This window comes from Lepidochelys kempii, chromosome 7 (assembly GCF_965140265.1).
Source record: "Lepidochelys kempii isolate rLepKem1 chromosome 7, rLepKem1.hap2, whole genome shotgun sequence".
NCBI classification, from domain to species: domain Eukaryota; kingdom Metazoa; phylum Chordata; order Testudines; family Cheloniidae; genus Lepidochelys; species Lepidochelys kempii.
The window spans coordinates 99,417,278-99,443,630 of NC_133262.1; the positions used below are offsets into that span (position 1 = coordinate 99,417,278).

Below are 26,353 nucleotides of genomic sequence, written 5' to 3' on the forward strand. Positions count from 1 at the left end.
TAGCATTAAGATGAATTACAAGTAGTCTCTCATGGAAAAAGTTGTGACAGAAATAATGAGTTTGGAATAATGTCACCTGAGTCCCAACACTAAACTTTTTTAATCCATAGGCAAATCTTACACACCACATGAATCAGTTTATTCTTGTAGTAAAAAATGTGTTCACATTTCCAAGTATCTGCCCCCACACAGAATTTAATACATCTGATTGTCATCAGATTGAATGACTTCCAATCAGAGATTCTAAACATAAACTTATTTCATTTGCTTAGTAAAAAGTTAACTAAGACTCCAAACTAGAAAAAAATGAGTAGTCCCATTGACTTCATACCCTACATTGAACTAGTTTGGGGTGGAACAGTGGAAACAAGAAGGGGGAAATGGCCAACTACATTGGGGCTAGTTATACATAGGCTAAAGTGCTTTGCTCAGTAAGAGGTAACTTTCTTAATAATTAAGAAATATCTTTAGAGCCAGTGTTTCACAGAACTGGACTCTTGTCTTGGCTTTGTTTAAAGTTGAAATTTCTATTTTTCAAGTAAGTACTATCATGACAAGAGTTTACTGAAAACATGTAAGCCATGATATTGGCCAGGTGAGGCATGTATACAAATAACTATTTGGGCATGATCCTGTGACTGACTTTTAATTGAGTTCAGGGGGAGTTCAGGCTTACAGAGGTTTGCAAGATTGGAGGTCTTTATTTTCTACATATTGTGTATTGCATATGCCTCTGCAATAATGAGTTTCCCTACTCCCCTGTTGTCTATTGGAACAGGGATGCTTCCTGGTCCCATCTTCTCCTAAAATCCATATTGCACCTGGGGCTAGAAATTATCCTACCTGCCAACCCATCAATATAGAAAATAAAGAGAGCACAAACCCAGCACCTCCTGAAAGCCTGAGAGTTGGGCTCCTAATCCTTTTCTTCCTCACTCCAACAACAGTGACTCAGTTCTGAACTGGGTCCATGTCGGTAGACCCCCTACACCAACATGGATGAAGGCCTAAGATAGGAAGGGAGTCTAAAGATAGGAATGAGAGGGGACCCAGAGCTGCTCCAGTAGTATCATCCCAGATCTACAACATTTTCTATATCTGGACTGATTATTCACTCTCTGCAGCCTGAACCCACTTGTAATTGTTGGTGCCTTCTGGGTTCTACACAGTCACTTTGTACAGCCCTATTTAAAGCCAATCCTTTTATAGTGCTTTGTGTCTGCCTTGGTGATTAAATTTAAAGCCAAGGCATGTATCCAAACCACATTATGAACTAAAAATTGCAAATGGCATATATGTATTTCCATCATTCCCTTAATTTGAAATATACAAATTAGAAAGAAGTGTGTTCCATTCCACTTGTTCACCTCTACGTGGCGATATCAAATTTCTACATATAAAATTCAAATATAAAAGCAGGCAATCTGAAGATTTGGGCGTAAATAAGAAAAAAAAATGTAGTGGAAAGACCACCTTCCTTTTAAACTACTTGTTTCAAAATAAGTCCAGTAGATCAGTGAAAGGAGTTATAAAGAAAATATGCTCCATACCAATAAAGTATTTCTTTACCCCCAAGGAGTCATAATCCCTAGAAATAATTTATTTTCTGCCTACTTGAGAATTTCTCTTTAAATTCTTTAAAGCATTCAGTATTTTTAAAACTGCAATAAAATTGTAATAAGTGGCCAATTTTAAATTTCAGTATTAAGCTGGTTAAATAACTAGACTGTATTTGTAGTTAAAGCTTTTAATTTGGTATTATAATAGTCTGCTTACTGGAATTACCTGCATATTCTTCCAAATTCACTGCTCTGTTTTTTGGGGAAGAGCATCTTTTGCAAGCCTGTATATAGAAAGAAAGTGCCTTACCTGACAACCCACTAGTGGAACAGCAAATGAGCCATTTCCCCCTTCTTGTTTCCACTGTTCCACCCCATTGACTCAAATGAGAATTTGTCTTCAGTGAATGAATTTGGCACTTCGTCAATGTATTGCTATTATGAAGAATTTTTCATTTAAAAAGTGATACTTGTGGTTTTTCCAAGAAGTTTCAAACACTTGGATTTTATCGGTGCTTACACAATTAGGATTTCAGATTGTGACAGGGTCATCAAAATCACCAAGCTTCAAAACCTCTGATCAGTTAAAAAGTGGTTTTACAAGAGGCATAAATCCATTTTGTATGAGAAATGAGGAGAGAGAAGAATCTTTCAGTTCCCAAGGTTTGAATGGTTAAAGAGTTGAGCAGTATATAAAAAATATGCAGGCTGTATAGAGACTGATAAGGCTTGCTTATGAATAACATTACTCTATAATTCTCATCTGAGCCTCTTATCCTTTTCTGTGTATGCTACAAAGATCGTAAAGTAGATAATAAACCCATTTGAGAAATTAAACAAATTTGTTTTTATAAATTATTCTAACATTTCAATTCAATTATGTTGATTCCACTTGAAAAACTAAATTGGGAACTATAAATGCGTTCATTTTAGTTTGGCTTCTTCTCAAGTGCTGCAGATTACTATGGCTGGGCTACTTCAGAATGAACTAGGAGTTGGTTTGTGACTCCCAATTCAGCCTTTTAAGGAAAAGGTACATTTCAAAATTCCCAGTAGTATGCAAGAAAAGAAGCTTGGTAGACAGAATATCAAGCCATGGCCTCTCTTCCTCCTGCAACCCTCTTTGGAGCATTGGCAGCTCTGGGAGTATTAGGAGGCAGCAGTCCCTGCTCTCGCTTGAGCACGGGGACTGGAATTGTGATGTCATTTAATGTTGAACTGGGAGGATTCTTAGGCTCCTAAATAAGGACCGGGCAGAATCAATTGGCTTGTCCATGTTTGTCCCCTCTCTGAGCCTACCTGGGCCCCAACCAGGATTTCCTTCTCACAATTGGTAGACTAGATGGATTAGGGGTTTACTTTCTCACTCTAACATTTCACATTGCTGCCTGTCCTATAGCAATTTAAATGTACTGTGTTAGTTGCATGGTAATCAAAATACTCTGGCGTGATGGTATTCCTGATCGATATGTAGGTCTGGCTTTTGAACTTGCACCAGGGTACATCAGGAATTGAACAGATCCCTATTAGATCAGGTCCATCTGCAGTGTATCCTAGCAGGCAAAAGTAACCAGGCTCACGGTGAGGGTTGGGGGTGGCTCCAGTAAAGCCTTTATAAAATGATAAATGCTCTCCCAACAAAGTACAGGATAATTTTCAATCACGGTGTCAAGTGGTGCCCCACGCTTAGGCTTATTCCATTCAATGTCACTCCTTAAGATCGGTAAGAATCAAACATGGACATGGTTTGTGAAGGTGATTATTCAGCTTGTTCTTTTATGGAAAATTAATTGGGGCTCAGCAGCCCAGAGCACCATGCAATTCTCGTGTGTGTGGCTGCGTGGGCATAGTCCTGAAGGTTTTCTTAATCTCTTAAGTTTTTACTGTCATCCGTGTAGTACAACCTTGAAGAGATACCTGCCATTTAAGAGAATATTAATACTATCTGTCTGGGAGTCCATAAGGAATACTGTCAGCTGTATACCTTTGAGGCAAACCTGCATGACATGCAGTCAGTCTTTGAGAAAAATATAAGCAGCATGAACAAGTTATAGGTTTCAGTCAACACCATAACACAGCACGAATAGGTGTATTCTTTAACTCTAACAACCTTATTGAATCTGGATAGTACAGGAAGGGTTTCAGAGGGCTTTTAGCATCTCCAATATTTCTTCCCTCCATGAGAGAGTTCTTTCATGTCTTCCCTCCCAGAAAAATCCCTACTGATTTTTACTTAGATAAGCTGGTTTCATATAAAGATTTCAAATAAAGGTGGATTGTTTAAGGACAAAAAATATCAATTCCTTGGACATGCTGAATTACTGTGTAAGGATGCAGGTGCTGTTTAACATTCCTTAATTATTACCACAAAAATCAAATTGCATGTTAATTATTCAAAGATGAGTGTATCAGAAATTATTTATTAGGTATTGCAGTAGATTTACAGCCATCAGGTCTGTTGCCCATTTCTGCAGTCTATATACAATCAGTTGTGATTTTGTCTGAGCAAGGATTGCAGGATCAGGACCATCATTATTCTTAAATATTTTTGTATCTAAAATTTGCAGCTGCCAAACAAACTGGGCACAGTCAGAATACATGTGCTTCTAACTATCTGGTTTGTGTCTGCAATCATGTACTTAAAGCTGTAAACACTCAGATTGCAGATGCAATTCAAAAGTGTGTCTGTGGGTGTCTGCAGACTTTACAGGTGTAAATTTCTCTAAAGTGTCTAAGCTTGTGCAACTGAATCAATGGGAATTTTGCCATTGGCTTCAATGGAAGCATTATCAGGTCTTAAAAGGCCACCATTTAAACTTTGCATTCAATTACAATCCACTGAATTATAAAGCTACAAACAAAAGGCTATATTCATTTGCATCCATGCAAATCTAGTATGCTAGGATAGTTTCTTTCTTTAGGTTTACTCAAATTATATTCTGAGAATATATTTAGATTGTAAGTAGGTCAGGGATCGTCATTTTGTTCTGTGTATATGCAATGTTTAGAACAATGGGGCCCATGGGCTTCTAGGTGCTACAGTTATACAAATAATATTTTTGGAACTTATTCTCCCCATGTTCTACACCAGAGGTGGGCAAACTGATGGCCCCCTGAGCTCCTGGCCTGGGAGGCTCGCCCCCGGCCCCTCCCCTGCTGTTCCCCCTTCCCCTCAGCCTCAGTGCGCCACGCCATGCTCTGGGTGGCCGGGCAGCGCAGTTGCAGAGCCGCAGCCTAACCTGCTGCTCTGGGCGGTGCGGCTGTAGCGCCGCCAACCACCGGTGCTCCAGGCAGCCCGGTAAGGGGACAGGAGGGGTTGGATAGAGGGCAGGGGAGTTTGGGGGTGTGGTCAGAGGCCAGGGGGGTCAGAGGACATGGAACGGGGGGTTGGATGGGACAGGAGTCCCGGGGGGGCAGTCAGGAATGAGGTGGGGGGGTGGGTTGGATGGGGTGAGGAGGCCGGGGGTGGTCAGGGGACAGGGAGCAGGGGATGATGGATGGAGCAGGAGCCCCGGGGGAGGGGGGGCATCAGGAGACAGGGAACAGGGTGGGTTGGATGAGGCAGGAGTCCCAGGGGAGCCATCAGGGGGCAAGAAGCAAGGGGGTTGGATAGGAGGCGGGGCTGGGCCACACCTGGCTGTTTGCAGAGAGACAGCCTCCCCTAACCGGCCCTCAATACAATTTTGGAAACCCGATGTGGCTCTCAGGTCAAAAAGTTGGCCCGCCCCTGTTCTACACCAATTCCTGTTGCATACAAAGTGAGGAGAAATAGATCCCCAAACAAATTATTTTCTGGAATCTAGATTTTTCATCAAAAAGACCCCGGGTAATCACTTTACATTTTGGTTTTTATCTGATGACTCAAAAAAGGCTCAAAATAAATTAAAACACTACTTACATCCACGAGATGCATACTCTTTTGGGAATGTGATTATTTTGGGCTCACACTTTTGACAGTTTGGACATTTAAGGCAGCAGATAAATGAGGTGTGAAACATGACGTAGTTAGCAATATTAGAGAGACAATGTGGGTAGGTAATATTTTGTGGGTAGGTAATATCTTTTATTGGTCCAACTTCTGCTTCAAAAACATGGCATATTTAGCAATAGATACTTAATTAGATTTCTTGGAACAAGAAGCTAGAGGAAATTATACCATTAATGCACTTGCTGTTTTGGGGTCTTCAGTGTCAGAAGAGAAGTTTAATACCCAGTTCTGCATTGGACACCTCGGGAATTTTTCTACTTATGGAAGTTTGTGGATTGTAATTTTTAAATAAAACTATTGAAAAACAACATCAAGAAGTATTACCTTTTCTTTGTAATCCTGAAAGACCAATGATTGGACCACTGCTTATTTGGGACAATGTTAATAATGTTGTACAATCTTTGGTGATGTATGCCCCAAATATTACTAAAATAGCACAGCCAAAACAGGTATGAGGATAACACAGATAATGTTCTGGCTCATGCAACATCAAGAAGATTATTAATTTAATTCTAAATGCACAAATTCACTAGATTGTTCAGGTTTAATTGAGGGCAGAATTTTGTATGCAGAACCTTATTACTGAAGATGGCACACCAGCCAAAAAGATCACAGCTTGGCTTTCAGATCTCAGGTTGAATTTGCAGAGCTGGCTCTAAAATAAACCACACTTTTACTTTTAAATATACACTTTTGATGTAGAAATAATTGAAAAGGAATAAATATTGTTCTGCTTCGTGCCATGTTTACCATATTTTTCCAGACTAAAGTCACACATTAAAAAGTGACATGAACTGGTTTTAAAGGAGACAAATCAAGTCAAGTTCTGCTGAAAGAAGTAGTTGAGATTCATTCTAGATGGGGACTGTATAGAGACAGGATGTGGCAAACTTAAAAGTATGTGTTTTACATTGAAGAAGGGAGATTTTATTTGATAAATGAAGAAAAACTAATTTCCTTCTCTAAAAATAAATATTAAAAATGGTTCAATGAAGAGAATATGATGGTATCCCATATTAGGAACAGTCACTGTGTTCCTGCTCTTTTTGCTGTCTCCTTCTTCCTACACTGATCTTAACTGACTCTTCAAGTGTTCTCTTCTCTTCCCTCTCATTCTGATTATTGCTTGTTGATAGTCATAGAAGTGTCATGCCGCTAATGCTTCTCCACTACATTGATTACTGCATGCAGGTATATGATGAGGCCTTTTGTATTCAATGACAGTTGTATGACCTAATCCCTGTGCAGCAGTTATACGGAATATTTATCACCATGCAATATGGGAGAACATAAATCTGCTAAGATATAGCACACTGAGATTCTGTCCATTTCACGTATCTGGTTTCATGCCTTCTGAACACACTGTATCAAGAAGAGCATTTACTTTATCTCTTACCTTCACAAAAGCTTGATCAGAAATGTAAAAGTTAGCAGCAGCTCAAACATTGCATTTCAACTTTTCTCATCAGATATTAAGAATTATGATATCCCTCTTCATGAGTCAAATGTTACTTATTTGGATATACTTTGTTTGCAAAACTATGGCTTCATGATTTTTTATTTTAAATAATCAGTTCTGTTCAACTGCTTAATGTGGGAGAGCAAGCACTTCAGGTTTATCATTGAAAACTGATTCTCTTGGTTCATATTGTATGTTCCACATGCATTGCATACAAGTCTGTATATATTTCATGTGTATATTATGTCACAGGAAGTTGATACAGTTATTGATCTGTAAGTGACCTTGGGTTAATACTGAGAAAAGTTAAACAAATACTGTTTGAAAGTTTAGATCACAAAAATAGTTTTGTATTAAAACACTAATACAATATCTAGAATTAACAGAAACTTTAAATTATGCTTGGTAGAATGTTCACGAAAATTGTCATTATGATTTCAACATTCCACTGCAATGTTTACAGTCTAAATGTTAACTTAGCAGTGTGCTAGTTCATGCTAACATTAGAAACTAAAGGCTCACTAATTCCCCATCTCAGTGTCCTTTTAAGGAGATGGCCATCACCAGCTATCCTCTCAAGGGGACTTAGGTGCCATTCATAAAAGTGGCTGTGATCCCCTTATGCTCTGTAGCTGTTAATGGTTAGAGCACTTGACTGGGATGCAGAAGACCTGCATTCAAGTCCCCACTGTAACTGATTCAGAATGGAGGCTTGAAAGTAGGGGTATGTCTACACTACGAAATTAGGTCGAATTTATAGAAGTGGTTTTTTTAGAAATCGGTTTTATATATTCGAGTGTCTGTGTCCCCACAGAAAATGCTCTAAGTGCATTAACTCGGCAGAGTGCTTCCACAGTACCGAGGCTAGAGTCGACTTCCGGAGCGTTGCACTGTGGGTAGCTATCCCACAGTTCCCGCAGTCTCCGCTGCCCATTGGAATTCTGGGTTGAGATCTCAATGCCTGATGGGGCTAAAACATTGTCGCGGGTGGTTCTGGGTACATATCATCAGGCGCCCGTTCCCTCTCTCCCTCCGTGAAAGCAAGGGCAGACAATAGTTTCGCGCCTTTTTTCCTGAGTTACTTGTGCAGACGCCATACCACGGCAAGCATGGAGCCTGCTCAGCTCACTGTCACCGTATGTCTCCTGGGTGCTGGCAGACGCGGTACTGCATTGCTACACAGCAGCAGCAACCCATTGCCTTGTGGCAGCAGACGGTGCAATAGGAGTGGTAGCCATCATTGTCATGTCCGAGGTGCTCCTGGTCGCCTGTGTGAGGTCGATCAGGAGTGCCTGGGCAGACATGGGCGCAGGGACTAAATTTGGAGTGACTTGATCAGGTCATTCTCTTTAGTCCTGCAGTCAGTCCTATTGAACCATCTTATGGTGAGCAAGCAGGTGATACGGATTGCTAGCAGTCCTATTGCATCATCTTCTGCCAGGCAGGCAAGAGATGAGGATGGCTAGCAGTCCTATTGTACCATCTTCTGCCGAGCAGCCATGAGATGTGGATGGCATGCAGTCCTTCTGCACTGTCTGCTGCCAGCCAAAGATGTAAAAGATAGATGGAGTGTATCAAAACAAGAAATAGACCAGATTTGTTTTATGCTCATTTGCAAACCTCCACCCCGCCCCCCTATCTAGGGGACTCATTCCTCTAGGTCACACTGCAGTCACTCACAGAGAAGGTGCAGTGAGGTAAATCTAGCCATGTATCAATCAGAGGCCAGACTAACCTCCTTGTTCCAATAAGAAAAATAACTTAGGTGCACCATTTCTTATTGGAACCCTCCGTGAAGTGCTGCCTGAAATACTCCTTGATGTAAAGCCACCCCCTTTGTTGATTTTAACTCCCTGTAAGCCAACCCTGTAAGCCGTGTCATCAGTCGCCCCTCCCTGCATCAGAGCAACAGCAAACAATCGTGCATCTGAGTTGAGAGTGCTGTCCAGAGCAGTCACAATGGAGCACTCTGGGATAGCTCCCAGAGGCCAATACCATTGAATTGTGTCCACAGTACCCCAAATTCGACCCGGCAAGGCCGATTTAAGCGCTAATCCACTTGTCAGGGGTGGAGTAAGGAAATCGATTTTAAGAGCCCTTTAAGTCGAAATAAAGGGCTTCATCGTGTGGACAGGTGCAGGTTTACATCGATTTAACGCTGCTAAATTCGACCTAAAGTCCTAGTGTAGACCAGGGTTAGGTCTCTCACATCCCATCTGACTGCCCTAACAGCTACCACACAGTGGTAATGTCATGCAGACTGTGCATGGCCCTCCATGTTGCCGACCCTCCATGTTGTCCTGGACTCTCCAGAAATTAACGATTAATCTTTAATTAAAGATTATGTCATGGGATGAAACCTCCAGGAATATGTCCAACCAAAATTGATAAGCCTAATGGCATGGCAGCATATGTCTGCATATGCACACACATACCTATGTGCATTTTCCTCTGTCTGCAAAACTCTGAAATCTGCGCTCTCTCTCTTCTACAGTTTACCTTAGCTTTCACCTCTTCCATAGAAAAGTTAGGTTGTGAGTTTTAACCTCCAAATGAATCCAGCTTTGTCTGACCTTGGCTTCTCTGGTTAAGGAAGAAACTAATTTAAAAAGGAAAAAAATATGTTTAAACTCTCTTGCATCTTTCTTTGCTCCTCCCTTTTACTGTCCCCTTTGTATTTTCTGGCTCCATTTCTCCTTCCACAAAACATCCACCTCTTTTTCTCTTCTTTATCCTCCCTCTTAATCTCTTCTTTCAGATTCCTTTTTAAAATGTGTTTCTTCTCCTTTTATTCTGTGGACACATTTTAATAAGCCTCAAAAAGTAGAAAGCAGGGTGGGACAAGGCGAAGAGAGTGAGGATAAGCTCATTATTGCTAATATCTAATTTTTGCAGGGAGTCCTGAATGCTGCAGCCAGATCTGAATTTAGAAGGGTCTTCCGCAGCCTTAGAATCAAAATAAGCTTTGAACCCTGAATAAAATCAGTAGTTCTGTCCATATACTAGTGTTGATATGAATGTGATGATCTGTGCAGCTAAGACTAGATGTGGAATAGATGATGATTATGATTGATGATTAGGAAAACAACATCTGAGAGAGAGCCTGGCATCATTGGTCTACCGCAGTTTTGAAGTTACTGGAAGATTTTCTGGGAGTTTCAATCAACACACCTTTTCTAAAATGTTCTTGTTGCAAGTCTGGATAAGGTGGTGAACTCAGAATGTATTTGGCTTTAAAGGCCAGGCTTATAGGTAGAGAATGCTAGAAAGGGCCAGGCACTGCGAGGGCTCCTCAAATTATATATTCTCAAATTTCTCCTGCGTCAACCACTGTCACACATTGGTGAGGTTGATTGGCCCTTGAATAGGACCACCGATTGAATGTTAGTACAATTGTTAGACCCACAGCAGGATTCTCCCTATGAGATAGGGGAACAGGCAGATACAGGACACAGTGTTGGTATATAATCCACAAATACTCTTTATTGCTTACAAAATAAACCACCCACTCCACATTCATAACCCAAGCATACTACACCAGAGTCTGAAGGTCAGACTTGAAGTCCCAATGCCAGGTGACGTTCAGTCCGATCACAAGATGCGGGAAGCCAGCATTACCACATCTTAATATAAACAGGGCTCTGGATCCACGAACGACTCCAAATTGCAAGTGTATCGAACATCTTTTATAATCCACTCTGTCATATCATCAACTGTCTGGGCAATTTCAAAGAGACAGTTCTGGGCAAATTGTCAAAACCCAAGATGTTTAGAAACAGTCCCAGGCCCAAGATGTTCCTCTTTCCCCAGTTCTTGTTTACAACTGCAACAGGTACACTGCAACAGGTACACCATCATGACAATGCCCCCCAATGTTATTTCCTTATCTGATATTTCTCTGTCTTTCTCATAAGAGAGTTATTTTTCACAAACAGCTTAAAACCTCACTTAAAACCTCAAATTCTTGCTTCGGTTGTCAACACACAACTCACATCAAGCACACTTCATCCACACTAGGCCTATAACATATTACACGGATATATGAATTATATATATATCTCCAAACACAATAATAATATAAGAATTTAAAATAAAATCTGAGTTGGGAATCCTTCAAATAGCAATAAAAATAATATTGGTACCTTATTTATACTTTTGTTCCTCAGGATCCCTGAATATTTTCATGATTGTCTTTATCTGGGGCAGGGTCCATCTTTTTGTTCTGTGTAGTTGCAAAATATTTGAGATAGATAAATGGCTCTGTTGATAGAAGAGCCGAGTACAGATCAAAAATGAGAATTTTCCTGTGAATTAGACAATGTTTGTGATGTCTCTTTTCATTTAATCTTTTCTGCCTGTTGCAAAGAAGCAGAGTTCTAGCTCAGAGCTTCAGTTCAGTCCAGTCCAAATAATTCTGCATCTGCCTGCTGCACTCTGTCAGAATTGGCTATATAAACGATGAATATACTTTTTTTCCCAGTTGTGTCTATCTTTTATCTTTTTATCACTTTATTTCATCTTTTTTTCTGGGGGAAATAGAACTGGTATCATCAGGCTCAAAAATTCTCTGCTTTACTGAAAACACAGAGAAAGTATCCGTCAGCAACTGAGATTGTGCAACAGAGGAATTCTTAGTAAGCATCTCTTCAAAATGAATTAAATGGAATTATTAATAAGTGAGGGGGGCATTTAGTTGTAATTGTTGCTGAGCATTTTAGAGAATCAAAGAAACTGCACATGTTCAAAGTCAGTGAAAAGTAGAAATTTATTTGTGGACTTGGTAGCTGAATACAAGTATCTGTGCATATTCACATGACAGTTACAACTATTAGCAACAGAATTACTGTCTACAGATATGCTGGCTTTTAGGTATTTTGGAATGAGGGTACTAAGAGGGGCAAAGATTTCAGGATGAGATAATTGAGTTCTCACTAGTCTCTGTAGGATCAGCAGGGAGGAATGGCTAGATAGAAATACACTTGTCAGCACTATTAAAAAAACCCACTCTGAATAAATGCTTGAGTGAGGACCAAGTACACCAAACAGTACACAGAACGATTTGGATCTGCCTATATAGTAAATACTCTGTCTTGGCAGATGTGACAATTGTATGTTGCAGAACACACTTAAGGCTCCAGGTGCATTATCTCACAGCTAAGGGATGACAATGGTAAGGAACCACAGGAACACTGAACAAAGAACTTCATTAGAATGTGGAAAATAGTATTATGCCTAGCACTATGTGCCCACTCCCTGTTTCACTGGAGAACATCCACCTAAAATCTTTCCTGGCTCCCTCCACTTAGACCTGGCTTCTTTCTGCAGATATAGACAAAGAATACTTGCATCCTTACAAGGAGCAGTATTATCAAAGCCAAAGTACTCCCAAATTGTCCCACAAAAAATTAGCTACCCTTTCTGCACTCGTGTTTTGAGGCTGTTGATTCTGCCATGGATACTGCCTTTTGGAGAAAGGAGAGAAAATGACAGAGGAAGGCATGAAATATAAGCAGAGGTCACAGGAGGTGGAAATTACATTGTGGGGGATCAGGTTGTACTCGTACAATGTGGCAGCTATTTCACTTAGGCTAGAAAGGGAGACATGGGTCCCTAGTGCAACCCAAAAGTAGATGGCTCTAGCTGGAAGTAAAGCATGGTCCCAGTGGCTGAGCAATTAGCTATTAATTAGTATCTCTCCATGGTGGCTTCTGTCAGAGGAACTCCTAATGATGAGTCTTCTTGATGAGAATTAAAACCCTGAGGGAATCTGGTGGTAGAAATGCCATTACCCTTTATCAGGGTGCATGTCCTTTTAGGGCACTGGGGTGAAGTTATGACCCTATTGAAGTCAATGGTAAAACTTCCATTGACTTCAATAGGGCTAGGGTTTCACCCAAGCAGTTTAGTGGCTGCAGTGAGATATAAATAACACATCACTGTGCCAGCTTTTCTAGATATGGCACACAATATTTAGGCACCGTAGAGAATGAAGGGACACCATGTAGGATTGTTGCAGCTGAGTAACTTAGAGTAGGCTAAGGATTGTTTTAAGTTTGGTGCCCATTAGTCCAGCCCATTGTCTGAAATACTGTGAGATAAATATTCCAAATGGGTGTGAAATACCCTATATTTTAATGGAATGAAGGTAATATTGAAGAAAGATGATATGGATAAAGCTGAAAAATAAATCTTTTCATGGTTAAAGTTGAGCCAGGAACTGAAACTGTAGTATCACAACTTGAAATTGTGGGCATTCTTATGACTTGTCAAATCTTTAAACTTTAGATTGTGTCCTTCAGAAACTTTTCTTTAAGTATGGCAGAGGTGTGGAAGTATAACATTGTATAAGTATAACGTTGTATAAGGGGACATGCTGGATACATTGTATATGAGAGGGCATACCAAAACATGTTACAAAGTATCTGAGGGAGCACATGTAGGGACAGTTAGCTTTTGAATGGAGAAGCAATTAAGATAGAGCCAGCACATCTAAGAAGCAGGCATCAGAATGGAAGGTGTGAAGGGCAATTAGTTAAGTTAACTGGAAGCTGTTAAAGGAGATTGTTAAGGGTGGCAGGTAATTGAAGATATGTGACTGGTCTCAGGGATCTCGAAGGGTGGTGACTAAAATCTTTTTCTTCTTTTGTCTGTAACTTCTCTGTAACTTGTTCTCCAAAAAACTGTATAAATTAAAAGACACAAGCCCCACTTGGGGGGCTCACTTCTAAATGTATTAGCAGAGCAGCTTTGCTAATAAAACAGAGTGGTCTGATAAATTGTGAGTCTGAGTCAAACTTTGACAATTTGGAGGTTCTACCAAGATGGCAAGCGGCTTCACTGAGGCTGTGTGATCCCTGACTGCCTTGCAGGACGATCGTGGCAGCCGGCGCCTGGACGCTTAGTCCAAGCGATCCTCCACAAGACAGAAAGGTACACAGCAGCAGCGCAGTCTACGCCATTGAACTTGTTGGTTCCCACTCTGTTCGGGTAGGGGTCTTTGGATCCAGCTTCTGGAATCAGACGTCTCAGGTAATTATTATTTTTGTGCTTTAACCGGTTTGAGGACTGTCTTGTCTTTGTGTCTATCCGTCTTCCCCGTGGTGTGTGTGTGAATCTGGGAGCCATCTCTGTCCGGAGACTGGCTGACCAAGGGGTCCCCATCCCCACGGTCTGAATAAGTGGAATCTGCACAGCTGCAGCCGCACCACGCCTTGGGTATAACCCCTGGTGTGAAAGCAAGAGCAGTTGAGGCAGTAGCCTGTGGGCTCCTTTCTGTGTGTTGCACCGGGTACTGCTCTGCTGAGCCCGAATTTCCTTCTTGTGTGAGTGCTGTGTGAAGTCCTCCTGGATGGGTAATCAGAAGTCTAAGGTAGAACAGTTCCCTAAGGGAACTCCAGCTTATTTTATGTATTTTAGGAGGGGTCCGGACTCTTGTAGGTTTCTTGAAAAATGGTCCAAATTAGCTCTAGAGAACCCCAAATTTCAGTGGCCACTGTTAGGTTCTTGGGACAAGGATCGAGTGGACGCTTTAAAAAGCAAACTCGTCCTCCCAAAAACCAAATTGGAGAGAGGAGAAGTAGACTGCTTCATGCAGTGGTGGGAAGAGGCAAATCATAGATGGACTGAGTCAAAACTCACCTCTTTTAAAAATTCTATCAAAAAACTAACAGTTCAATTGGTTGCAGTCTCTCCCACCACTAGTCCGAGCGCTCCCCTTTGCCCAGTCCTGTGCAATGATCCAGATCAAACCCGACTCCCACCATACTCCTGCACAAATAAGAAATCAGAAAAGGAAAAATCTTCAGTGACTACAGATAATGAAAGTGAAGAAGATACCCTCATTGGCCTTGCAGCTCTGCAAAATATTATGAAGAAAAAATCCAAAGCAGACTGCAAAGATTCTCTTGACATCTCTTCTTGGAAAAGAGAACCTGATGGGAGGTTAATGAGAGACTCTGATAAAACTGTTGTGGCACCCTTACAACTCCTTAAGATGGGAGAAAGTGAGTCCATATGGGATTATAAGCCCTGGACTCGTATGGAACTTTTATCTATAGTTAAATGTTTTCCCAAACCACAGGAAAACTCTGTCAAATTTGCTGAGGAGTTTCTGTTAATCTGTGAAACCTATGAACCCTCTGAGACAGATCTCCTCCAACTATGTAAATTGTTAGCTCCTGCCAGTTATTATGAAAAATGGTTGGCTGCCGCAGACTGGCCAGCTGAGGCACGCCACTCAACCATAAAAAGTACTGGCCCAGATTCGGCATACAGAGACCAGTGTATGGCTCTTTGGAAGCGCCTGCATCAAGCCATTCCCAAAGTGTGGTCTCCTAAAACAAACTGGACAGCAATACGTTGCTGTAAGCAAGGGCAAGGAGAAAGCCCAGGCGACTATAGGTCCCGGCTAACTGATATTTTCCTACAACATTCAGGAATACAAGAGCCTGATGTAAATGGGCAGGGGGCCTTGGCACATGCATTTGTTGATGGTCTTCTCCCTGCCACAGGCAGCATGTTAAAACGAATAATTGTGGGATGGGAGACTGAAACCATGGACAAATTGCTGGCAGTAGCAGAGCATTGCCAACGCACTTTAAAAGGAAAGGAGGAACAGTCCTCCCAAAAGTTAATGGCTCTGCAGATACAGCATTATTCAGGACTAAGCAGACCACACCGGGGACAGGGACGGGGTTGCGGAAGGGGGCAGGGGGCTGGATTAACTGGGGTTTGTAACTACTGTAAACAGCCTGGACACTGGAAAAAAGAGTGTCCAAGACGACCTAATAATTGTATGGGAAATCAAGTGAACCCCCCGCTGGTTCCTCCAGCTGATCCCCAACCCTATTTTTCACTGCAACAATGACGGGATGCTGGAGAACCTCACAAAGTTTTAGCTCCCTTATTACCTCTGTCCCCTACTGGAGAATGTGTCCTGACTGTAAATGATCTCTCTCTTCCTTTCCTTGTTGATACTGGAGCTTCTCTTTCTGCAATCCGCACCACTGACTTGCCTGAGGTTCCCCGATCTGGAAAATCTGTGTCTGCTGTTGGCATTACAGGGATCCCTACCTCTTTTCCCCTCTCAAAACCTTTGTCTGTTCAGGTCGATCCCCTCTCTGAGGAGCATGCATTCCTCCTCTCTGATTCCACCCCTGCAAACCTTCTGGGACGGGACTTGATATGCAAACTTGGCTGTTCTATTTACTGCTCCCCAGATGGTGTCTATCTGCAAATCCCTCAGTCTCCCTATGTGATTCTGTAGCCTCCCTGCTGTCTGAAACTTCCCTCTCCACTCCGGTCCCTTGCTGTCCCTTAACTCCGTCCCTAGAGCACCTAATCTCTCAGGTTCCTTCCTCCCTATGGCCATCTCACCCATCTGAAGTGGGCCAATTAAATACTGACCCAGTTCAGATTACTGTAGACAATTCCAAACCTCTGCCTCGCCTGTCTCAGTATCCTTTGAATTCTGAGGCAGAGGCTGGGATTGCTCCAGTTATATCTGCATTAAAAGAACAAGGAATTATTGTCCCTTGTTCCAGCCCCTGTAACACCCCTATCCTCCCAGTTCAAAAGGCTGATGGCAAATCGTGGCAATTTGTTCAAGACCTTTGAGCTATTAACCGTATTGTCATACCTTCTTTTCCAGTGGTTCCTAACCCTGCTACAATACTAGCGTCTATTCCTCCAAATGCAACCCACTTTACTGTTGTAGATTTGTGCTCCGCTTTCTTCTCTGTCCCAGTTCACTCTGAATCCCAGTATCTCTTTGCCTTCTCCTACAAGGGTCAGCAATATACATGGACTACCCTTCCCCAGGGGTATACAGAGAGTCCATCCTATTTTTCTCAAGCCCTAGCCAGGGATCTCGCTGATCTGGTTTTCCCATCAGGATCCACTCTGATCCAATATGTGGATGACTTACTCCTGTGCTCCCCCTCTCTGTCTGCCTCAGAAACTGATTCACTAACACTTCTCACAGCTTTAGCAAACAAGGGTCATAAGGCTTCTCGCACAAAATTGCAGCTCTGCCAAACCTCTGTCACATACCTAGGCTTCCTTCTCTCCCAGGGCTCCCGTACACTCTATCCAGCCTGGGTACAAGCCATCCTTAGCTTTCCCCAGCCTTGCACTCCATGCCAGGTCAGAAAATTCTTAGGCATGACAGGGTTCTGTAGGCAATGGATTCCCCAATATGCTTCTCTGGCTAAACCACTCCAAGAACTCACTCGATCCTCTGTACCTAACCCCATGCCATGGCCACTTGAAGCAAATGCTGCTTTCATCTCCCTTAAGCGGAATTTAGCCTCTGCCCCGCCTTAGGGTTAACTAACTATGACAAGCCTTTTACCCTTTTCTGTCACGAACAATCTGCTTGTGCCCTCGGGGTTCTTACTTAGGAGCACGGTGACAGAAATCGCCCGGTGGCTTATTTTTCTGCAACCTTGGACCCTGTAGCCCAGGGTTTACCCCCTTGCCTATGCGCTGTAGCTGCTGCAGCGTGCCTGGTCGAGATGTCTGAGTCCCTTGTCCTCCGCTCTCCTCTCACTCTCATGGTTCCCCATTCTGTGGAAACTCTCCTTCTGCAACGCAACACTGCTCACCTCTCCTCTGCTCGCCTCACTAGGTATGAACTTTTGCTGCTTTCAGCCTCACATATCACTATTAAGTGCTGCTCCCGGTTAAACCCTGCTACCCTCCTTCCTTTACCTAGTGATGGTGAACCCCATGACTGCCTTGCAACTGTCTCCGCTATCACTGTCCCGCGCCCCGACCTTTCAGATGTACATCTCCCTAACTCTGACCTGGTATTATTCACTGATGGGTCCTGTTATAGAAATGACCAAGGCCACCTTCTTGCAGGGTATGCTGGGGTCTCTCTCTCTGAGACCATAGAAGCTGCGTCCTTACCCTCTGTGACCTCTGCCCAGGAGGCTGAACTGATTGCTCTAACCCGTGCCTGCTTGCTAGCCGAGGGGCTCTCTGCCACTATTTTTACTGATTCTCGGTATGCCTTTGGGGTTGTGCATGACTTTGGCACCCTCTGGCAGGCTCGAGGTTTTCTTACCTCTACTGGTACCCCTATCAAAAATGGCCCCTACATTGCCGCCCTCCTGTATGCAGTTTTACTACCGTCTGCCTTGGCAATTGTTAAGTGTACTGGCCACTCAGCGGCAGACACCGAGGTGGCAAAAGGTAATGCACTTGCTGATGCTGCTGCAAAACATGCCGCCACTATAAAACCTTCACCAGAAGCGTTTCTTGGTCCCCTCTCTGTCTCTGTAATGCCACCATCCCTGTCTCATCTCACTCAGCTCCAGGATTCTGCCCCAGAAACAGAGAAAGACTCCTGGAGTGCTTTGGGTTGCTCTTTGCATTCTGATTCCCTTTGGCGATCGCCCACCGGTACCTTTGTAGCCCCCCTCTCACTCTACCCGTCTCTAGCCGCCCTACTACATGGTGTTTTGCATGTCGGCAAGGAGGGGATGGTCTCTGCTATGAGTAAGGCGGGGTGGTGGGCTCCCCATTTCAGCTCCTTTGTAACCCGCCACTGTGCTGCTTGTGTTACTTGTCAAAGTCACAATGTAGGCAAATCTGTAAAAGTAACACAAAGGTTCCGGGGTTTGCCTCAAGCACCTTTCCTACACTGGCAACTTGATTTTGTACAAATGCCAAAGTGTCAGAAATATGAATTCATTTTAGTTATAATATGTCTGTTTTCGGGTTGGATTGGAGCCTTTCCCTGTCGCAAAGCTGATTCATTGTCCGTTGCAAAATGTCTGTTAAACCACATTATCCCTACCAAGGGAATTCCTGCCACTTTGTCTAGTGACCGGGGAACACATTTTACTGGAAAAATTGTTCAACATCTAAACCAGGTATTACATGTCACCCACCTGTTGCACTGCCCTTACCATCCACAGAGTGCAGGGGCAGTTGAAAGGCGAAATGGTGTGCTTAAAAATAAGCTGGCAAAAATCTGTAATTCCACAGGGTTAAACTGGCCAGCTGCTTTACCACTGGCCCTTATGGAAATTCGGTCATCCCCATCCCAGAGACACAAATTGAGTCCATTTGAAATCATCATGGGACGCCCTATGTGAACAATGGCTACTATTACCCCAGCCCCAGACCTAAACCTAACTCACAGCACGCTCCTCCACTACTTCAAAGGGTTAATGCAAGCTGTGAGCTCCTTCCATTCGCAGGTGCGAGCAGCTTGGCCGACGGAACCCACCTCTGCTGCCTGTCACACTCTTGAGCCTGGTGATTGGGTCTACCTGCGGCACCACCTTCGGAAGCACGCCTTGGAACCCCGGTGGAAGGGTCCATACCAGATACTGCTCACCACCCAGACAGCAGTGAAATTATCCGGCATCGCTGCATGGATCCACGCCTCACAGTTGAAGCCAGCGCCACCTCAAGGGGACCAAGCACCTCTGCAAGACCACGCAGAACCAGCTTCAACCCCAGAAGACAAAGAGGAACAGCCTGCAATACCTTACAATCTGCGCTCTCGTAAGGCTTGCCAGAAGCAGAGGGTAAGCAGACAGCAGGACCCAACAAACAAGAAGCAGTAGTGAGCCTAGCGCCTGCTGCCTGGTGGACGTAAAACCGTGACTGCGGTTCCCTCGAAAGGGGTTGTCGGAACCAGAAAGGGTCCTGCTTCCAACATGTGTCCTTTGAGAAGCTTAATCCTCAGCTATGGTGTCCTGAGGGTCTGGGGAATCCAGAGTGACAGTGACAATTCTTTCATCCAACAACAGGTGCAGATAGCCTAGATCCTGAATATTTCTAATTACTGGGTCTGCAGCCACATCCCAGCTCACTCACAAGCTAGTATCCCCACCATGGCAATCCCTTTGAATTCCTCAGAGCTTGCTGGAGAACCCTATCCACTTAAAAGGACATGGAAGGAAAATGACACTTGGGGGCTGGGAAAAACATATGTTCCTAAACTTATAAGTGTGGTGAAAGGAAAGGGCCACTGGTGCTGGGTGTGTAATGGGACAGGGCTGAATCTAGGGAGGAGCAGCTGTCTCCAGTACATCGTGTCCCATGGTGTATGGGACTATTCAAACAAGGTTGGAGAATGGCGAAAGATAAACTTCCTCTGAACCTGGGATCAAACCAAAGATTCAATCTCTTGCTCCCCCTACAGCCTCCCTGAGAAAAACAGCACCATCTACAAATGTCATGTGAATGCTACCTCTTCTCCCAGTGAAAATTATCCTGTGCCCTTTGGGGGATACTATTCCTCCTTCGTAAATTCTTACATGTCAAAGGGTTGCAGTCAACCCTTCCCAGCTTTAATGGGACATCATTTGGTTTGTGGGGAAAATGCTTACACTGTGTTACCAGCAAATTGGTCAGGTATCTGTTATCCTGCTCAGCTTTTCCCACAATTCCGGGTGCTTCAATCCCTCCCACGAAATTGCCTCCGTAATTTCAGGCGAAAAAGGAGGGACTTGCCAGATGCTAAATGGCATGTGGATAACATAAGCCCCCTAACTTGGGAAGAAGCTGTTGGCATTTCTTTAGTCCCAGTAGGGGGGGGTAATCCACCATGCAAAAAGGCTTTTAAGGTTACAAGCGGTGGTTGAGATCATGGCCAATGAAACAGGAGAGAGCTTAAAAGCTCTAGCCAAAGAAGCAGGAGCGGTCCGACAAGTGGCCCTCCAAAACCGTCGGGCATTAGATATAATACTGGCAGCCAAAGGGGGGACCTGTGCTCTAATTGGAACAGAATGCTGTGTATACATACCTGATATTACTAATGAGGTAATAAATTGTGCTAGCCATCTGGAGCAAATTGCATACCTTCCCTACGAAGAACCAAGTTCCTTGTGGAAATGGATAAGTAACTTATTCAGTTTCTCTAGTCTGGGAAACTGGTTGTTTCAAGGAATCCTGACTATCCTATTTGGAATTCTAATAATCTTTGTGTGTTTTCAATTGATTTCTTGTTGTATCCAAAACTGCACAAGACACACCATCCATCAGGTTACCCCTAACCAGAGTGCTAATCAAATGTTGTTAAATGTCACCAGTGAAGGTAATGAAAAAGAACGATTGATGTATGGAATCTACTAAGTCATTGGTCATGGGCGTAGCCTTGACCAAAAGCAGGGATTGTGGAAGTATAACATTGTATAAGTATAACGTTGTATAAGGGGACATGCTGGATACATTGTATATGAGAGGGCATGCCAAAACATGTTACAAAGTATCTGAGGGAGCACATGTAGGGACAGTTAGCTTTTGAATGGAGAAGCAATTAAGATAGAGTCAGCACGTCTAAGAAGCAGGCATCAGAATGGAAGGTGTGAAGGGCAATTAGTTAAGTTAACTGGAAGCTGTTAAAGGAGATTGTTAAGGGTGGCAGGTAATTGAAGATATGTGACTGGTCTCAGGGATCTTGAAAGGTGGTGACTAAAATCTTTTTCTTCTTTTGTCTGTAACTTCTCTGTAACTTGTTCTCCAAAAAACTGTATAAATTAAAAGACACAAGCCCCACTCGGGGGGCTCACTTCTAAATGTATTAGCAGAGCAGCGTTGCTAATAAAACAGAGTGGTCTGATAAATTGTGAGTCTGAGTCAAACTTTGACAGAGGCTTGGGCAGAATTTAGACTTTATTTGTGAATTGCAAATAGGGGCTTTAACAGAACTGGAGCTTGTGTCTGTATTTGATCCTGGAGAATAAATCAGCACATTTTTAATTTTAATTAGATTTTTAATAAATTTCAAGGGTGGACATGTTCCTCAGCAATTTGGAATTGAATATGGAAAAAAGTTATTATATCATCAGAGTACAATGTAACATTCTGTTATTACATGGTAATTAAATTAGTTGATTTATGATAACTGGTGATTAGTCAAAATGCCCTTTAATTGACTAGACAACATTATTGTACAGGGGTAAGCTTGAAAGACAAGTCATATCAATTTTTTTTTCTTCTCCTTCTGGGTTGTCTACCCTACATAGTAAATACACTTTGGATTTTACATTGCTGAACTTCATATTAGCTGCTTTTTCTTCATTCCTCTGTGCCTCTGGGATGTTCTTTGATCCATGCTATTTACGTTTTATTGGATTAAGACTATCTAAAAAACTGCACGATCATAGCATAACTATGAGCTGCCTATGTGATGCGGCCATGAAAAAAGGCTAATGCAGTCCTACAGTGCATCAGATGAGGTATTTTTGGTAGAGATAGTTGAGTGTTAATACCATTATACCAGGCACTGGTGAGACCTCATCTGGAATACTGTGTGCGATTCTGGTCTCCCATGCTTAAGAAAGATGAACTCAAACTAGAACAGATGGAAAGAAGTGCTATTATGATGATCAGATGAACGGAAAGCCTACCTTATGAGAGGAGACTCAACGAGCTTGACTTGTTTAGCCTAACCAAATGAAGGCTGAGGGGAGATATGATTGCGCTCTATAAATACATCAGAGGAATAAATGCCAGGGAGGGAAAGGAGTTATTTAAGTTAAGCGCCATTGTTGACACAAGAATAAATGCATATAAACTGGCCGACAGGGGAGGGGGTCATTTGCGGCTTTAAACTGGTGTTCCTGTGGATTCTCTGTAATTTGAAGTCTTTAAATCCTGGTTTGAGGACTTCAGTAATTTAGCAAGAGGTTATATCTATTACAAGAGTGGGTATGCAAGCTTCTGTGACCTGCAATGTGCAGGAGATCAGACTAGATGATCATGATGGTCCTTTCTGGCTTTAAAGTCTGAATTTATGAGTCTATATTATCAGAGACAGGTTATTAGAGACATTATTGTACTGAGTTTCTTGGTGGTGGTGATGTTATCATGTGAATGAGATTATTTTCCTCTTGTCCTGACAGAACGAAAAAATGCTTGAATTTTGTTTGGAAAAAAATCCTATTTAAAAATAAGGGGAAAAAATGATTGATTTGTTGTAGATTATTCTAAGAATTATCACTTTCCAGAGATATTATTTCAATTTGTGTGATATATGAAGGCAGCTGTTTGTATGTCTTAGGGGTGTATATATATATATATTTTAGAAGAGGTGACAGTTTTGTAATGCACACTTAGTTTCTAGTTCATCTTTAGCCATAAGGAGAGTTATGTAAATTTTAGCCTTTTTTATATTCAGTGTTTCATTGTGATAATTCCCAATTTGCATGCCACTTGAATGAGTTTAATGCACTTTGTGATGATCATCAAAATCATCTTTTATTAAGAAAATTCACTTAAAATATATTTGTGTTTTTGTTAAAATCAGTTTAATACGATGGGCCAGGATTTTGCTAATAATGTATATAATTTCACAAGTGAGACTAAAATCTTCCATCTCAATTTAGAGTGTGTGTGAGTGAGGTCAGATGTAATAATATTTGGAATGTCTTATAAAGTTTCATCAGAATTCATTCCTCACTGGAGACTTGCCTTGTTTCCAAACCATTAATAGCTAATTTAAACTCATCCCTGGTAGAGGCTTCCAACATAAGGTTGTTGTCATCTGTTATGACTAGCAATATAATGGGATCTGATAATTTGGCAATTCTTTTTGGGAAGATCCCAACATAGATCTATACAAATTATGACTATTTAGAAATATGAGGTTATGGAAAGTACTGTAGTAATTTTCTGTGGCATACTTTTAGATAGCTAGCAGAAATCTTAATATCTGAATTCCTCAAATTGTAGATCTCTTTCCCTCCCACCTCAATTTTAATGGGTTACATCATCTTCATTCCAATAAAAGGAAATGTTAGAGAGACAGTTATATGTATCATTTGTTTTCCTTAAATATTTTTTTAAAGGAAGCTTTTTTTATTATTATGCACATTTTAAAGAGCTGGATAACTTTTTCCTTCTCATATTAAATTCATTATCGTTCAAACATTTATCATGAGCTGATGCACAGGAAGTGATCCGTTCTTAGAAAGTTGATTTATAAAAGATCTTTAGTCTAAGGTTTTTTTCCCCCCTTCAAATTAATGAGAATTGATTTTTGGTAACTTCAAATTCTTCTCTGAGTTATTGCCCCTATGGGCACATCCATGCACATCACTACAGTGGAGCGCCCATAGGGACAAAAACATTTCAAAGAACTCCAATTACTGTACAGGTAAATAACCTCTCCTTTTCTTTTCTATAAAATATCCTGTGTCACTACATTATTGTTCCTTAGATACTTACTGATTCAGAACTTACATTTGTTTACACTGCAGATTTCACTATTTCTAAAATGTAGGTAGATTTGCAAGGATAGATTTGCTGATTTTTCAAATGAAGGAGTGGTCTAATTGGACAGATGTTTTTAAATCTGTTTCACAATCTACTAGGGAAGGGTATGCATACATGTTTACTGTTTCCATTGTGCTTTGAGCCATTTCACACTTGTCTAATATGACACTAATTCAAAGGCGGGGGTGGGAGGGAATCTCTGGAAAACTTCATGTTACTAATGTTTTTAAGTTCAAGGAACATCTAACAGCTCACACAGCACATAATAACCCCCTTCTCCAACTAAAATCTGAAGAAGCAGATGGGTTTTGTATAGTACCCCAATAGAGAACAGACAGGTCTCAAAGTAAAATCCTGAGCCGAGGGTCCTCTACTGAGAGCACCCTTCAACATCCCAGACATTTATGCTAGGGACTGTTCACACAAGCGCTGCAGCAGTAAAATATGGAGAATTAGAGATACAAGCCAGGCCTATAAGCCCATAAGGTTTATAGAATCAAGCCAACACAACAGATTAAATATGGAAGTAAACAGGAAGCCAGGGCAGCTTCTGCAGAATAGGTGTGATTTCTCTAGGGCCACTGCCAACTTGCAGGCGAGGTCCTAATCAAAGAGAAATGTTCACAATTGCCTTGCCAGATACTGATTAAAACCAGTCTTTTTGGCCTCTGATTCCATCTGTGATCCAAGAAGCTGACACGGGTCCACAACTTGTGAATATTATCATTGCCAGAGACCCCAGGGCCAAAATATGGTCCTTTGTACTTAGCAGAGAAGTCATCTTAAGCATTCTGTGAAATTACAAATGTGTTTGGTAACTATCCAAAGTGTTCCAAGCCCCGGTTATCTACAGCATGTTAATAGCTGTGAGCCATACTTCACTCTGTCCGAACAGATTTCCTGGATTTTTTTTAAACACAAAAGAGTGTTCAAGACTCAGTGAAAACATTAAAACATTTTTATTTCTCAGAACAATTTTACATAGAGCACACCCAAGAAAAGGGACAGAAGGATGGTCCTATGGTTAGGGTGCTAGCCCGTACCTGGGGAAATTTGGGTTCAGTTCCCTGGTCCCCCACAGACTTCCAGTGTGACCTTCAGCAAGTCCCTTTAGACTTTCTGGATAGAGCATATTAAGCCCAGTCTCTGTCTCAGGTTCAAACCTAAGCCCCACTTCCATCCACACAAAAATTAGTCTGACTTATATCAGCAAGCACTTAGGACCCTACTAGGGAAGTGGTTCAGAGACTGAGTCCTGCTGTGATTCAGGTTCAAGCCCTGTCATTTTGCAGTGTGGATGTAGCAGAAGCTGTAGATCTGACTCACAAAGGCTGCATAGTGCAGCATAGAAAGCGTTAGCATGGCTGTGGGAACCAGGTTCAGCAATTGTACAATGTAGGGTGGACACTGAAGCATGGGCTTGGAAACATCGAGCCCATAGACCTGGATTTACAATGCAGTATAGGCATATCATCTGTGCCTCAGTTCCCCATCTGTAAACTCAGGATAATAATACTTTTCTATCTCTCCGGGGTGCTATGCAGATAAATACATTAAAGTCAACATCGCACTTTTTGAGATCAACTCACAAAATGTGCTAGGTATTAGTATTTCTCTAGGCAATGTGTGTGACACTAGTCCTGGCAAAGTGATTGTTTTGCAGAAGTATATCATCTCACGCCATAAATAGTGATTTTTTTTTAAATTGCATTAAAAATCTACAGTGTTACTAAATGTGTAGGAGTTGATATTTTAACTCGTATAAAATATACAGTTGAGGTATCTGAATGTGCTGATAGGGTTATTGCATGTAATCCAATTGCATGTAAATGATTTGATTCACAAGGCTCTTGCTAGAAAAATACAATTAGTGTTAATGTTTATATGTAAGTGACATTAGCAACCATACAAAGGACAAACGTCTTTTGGAGAGCCCCCTCGCTCAAAAAAACCCCATGCATTTTCAATTCTGCCCATCTGCATCACCAAAATTCCAGATCACATATGGAATCAGACCATTTAGATGAGTTCCACCTTAAAAACAAAACTATTCCTGTATTTTGCCTTGATTTTAAATAAATGTGAGTATTAGAAATGGGAGCTACTAAA

At 42.0% G+C, this 26,353-nt stretch overlaps 2 protein-coding genes across 7 annotated transcripts in view; one reads left to right on the forward strand and one right to left on the reverse strand.

The window, feature by feature from the left end:
* LOC140914936 (uncharacterized) overlaps positions 1-26,353 on the reverse strand; it is a 136,574-nt gene that overhangs the window by 73,025 nt on the left and 37,196 nt on the right. For 2 of the 6 annotated variants that reach the window (XM_073354027.1, XM_073354026.1), the window contains exon 3: positions 11,149-11,266. The exons of 2 other annotated variants lie outside the window; for them this stretch is intronic. The gene's annotated coding sequence lies outside the window, so the exon portion shown is untranslated. Of the gene's footprint in view, positions 1-11,148; positions 11,311-26,353 lie in introns of all 6 variants that reach the window. 2 more of the 6 variants (XM_073354029.1, XM_073354028.1) reach the window with 2 other exon arrangements.
* TCERG1L (transcription elongation regulator 1 like) overlaps positions 1-26,353 on the forward strand; it is a 327,913-nt gene that overhangs the window by 42,181 nt on the left and 259,379 nt on the right.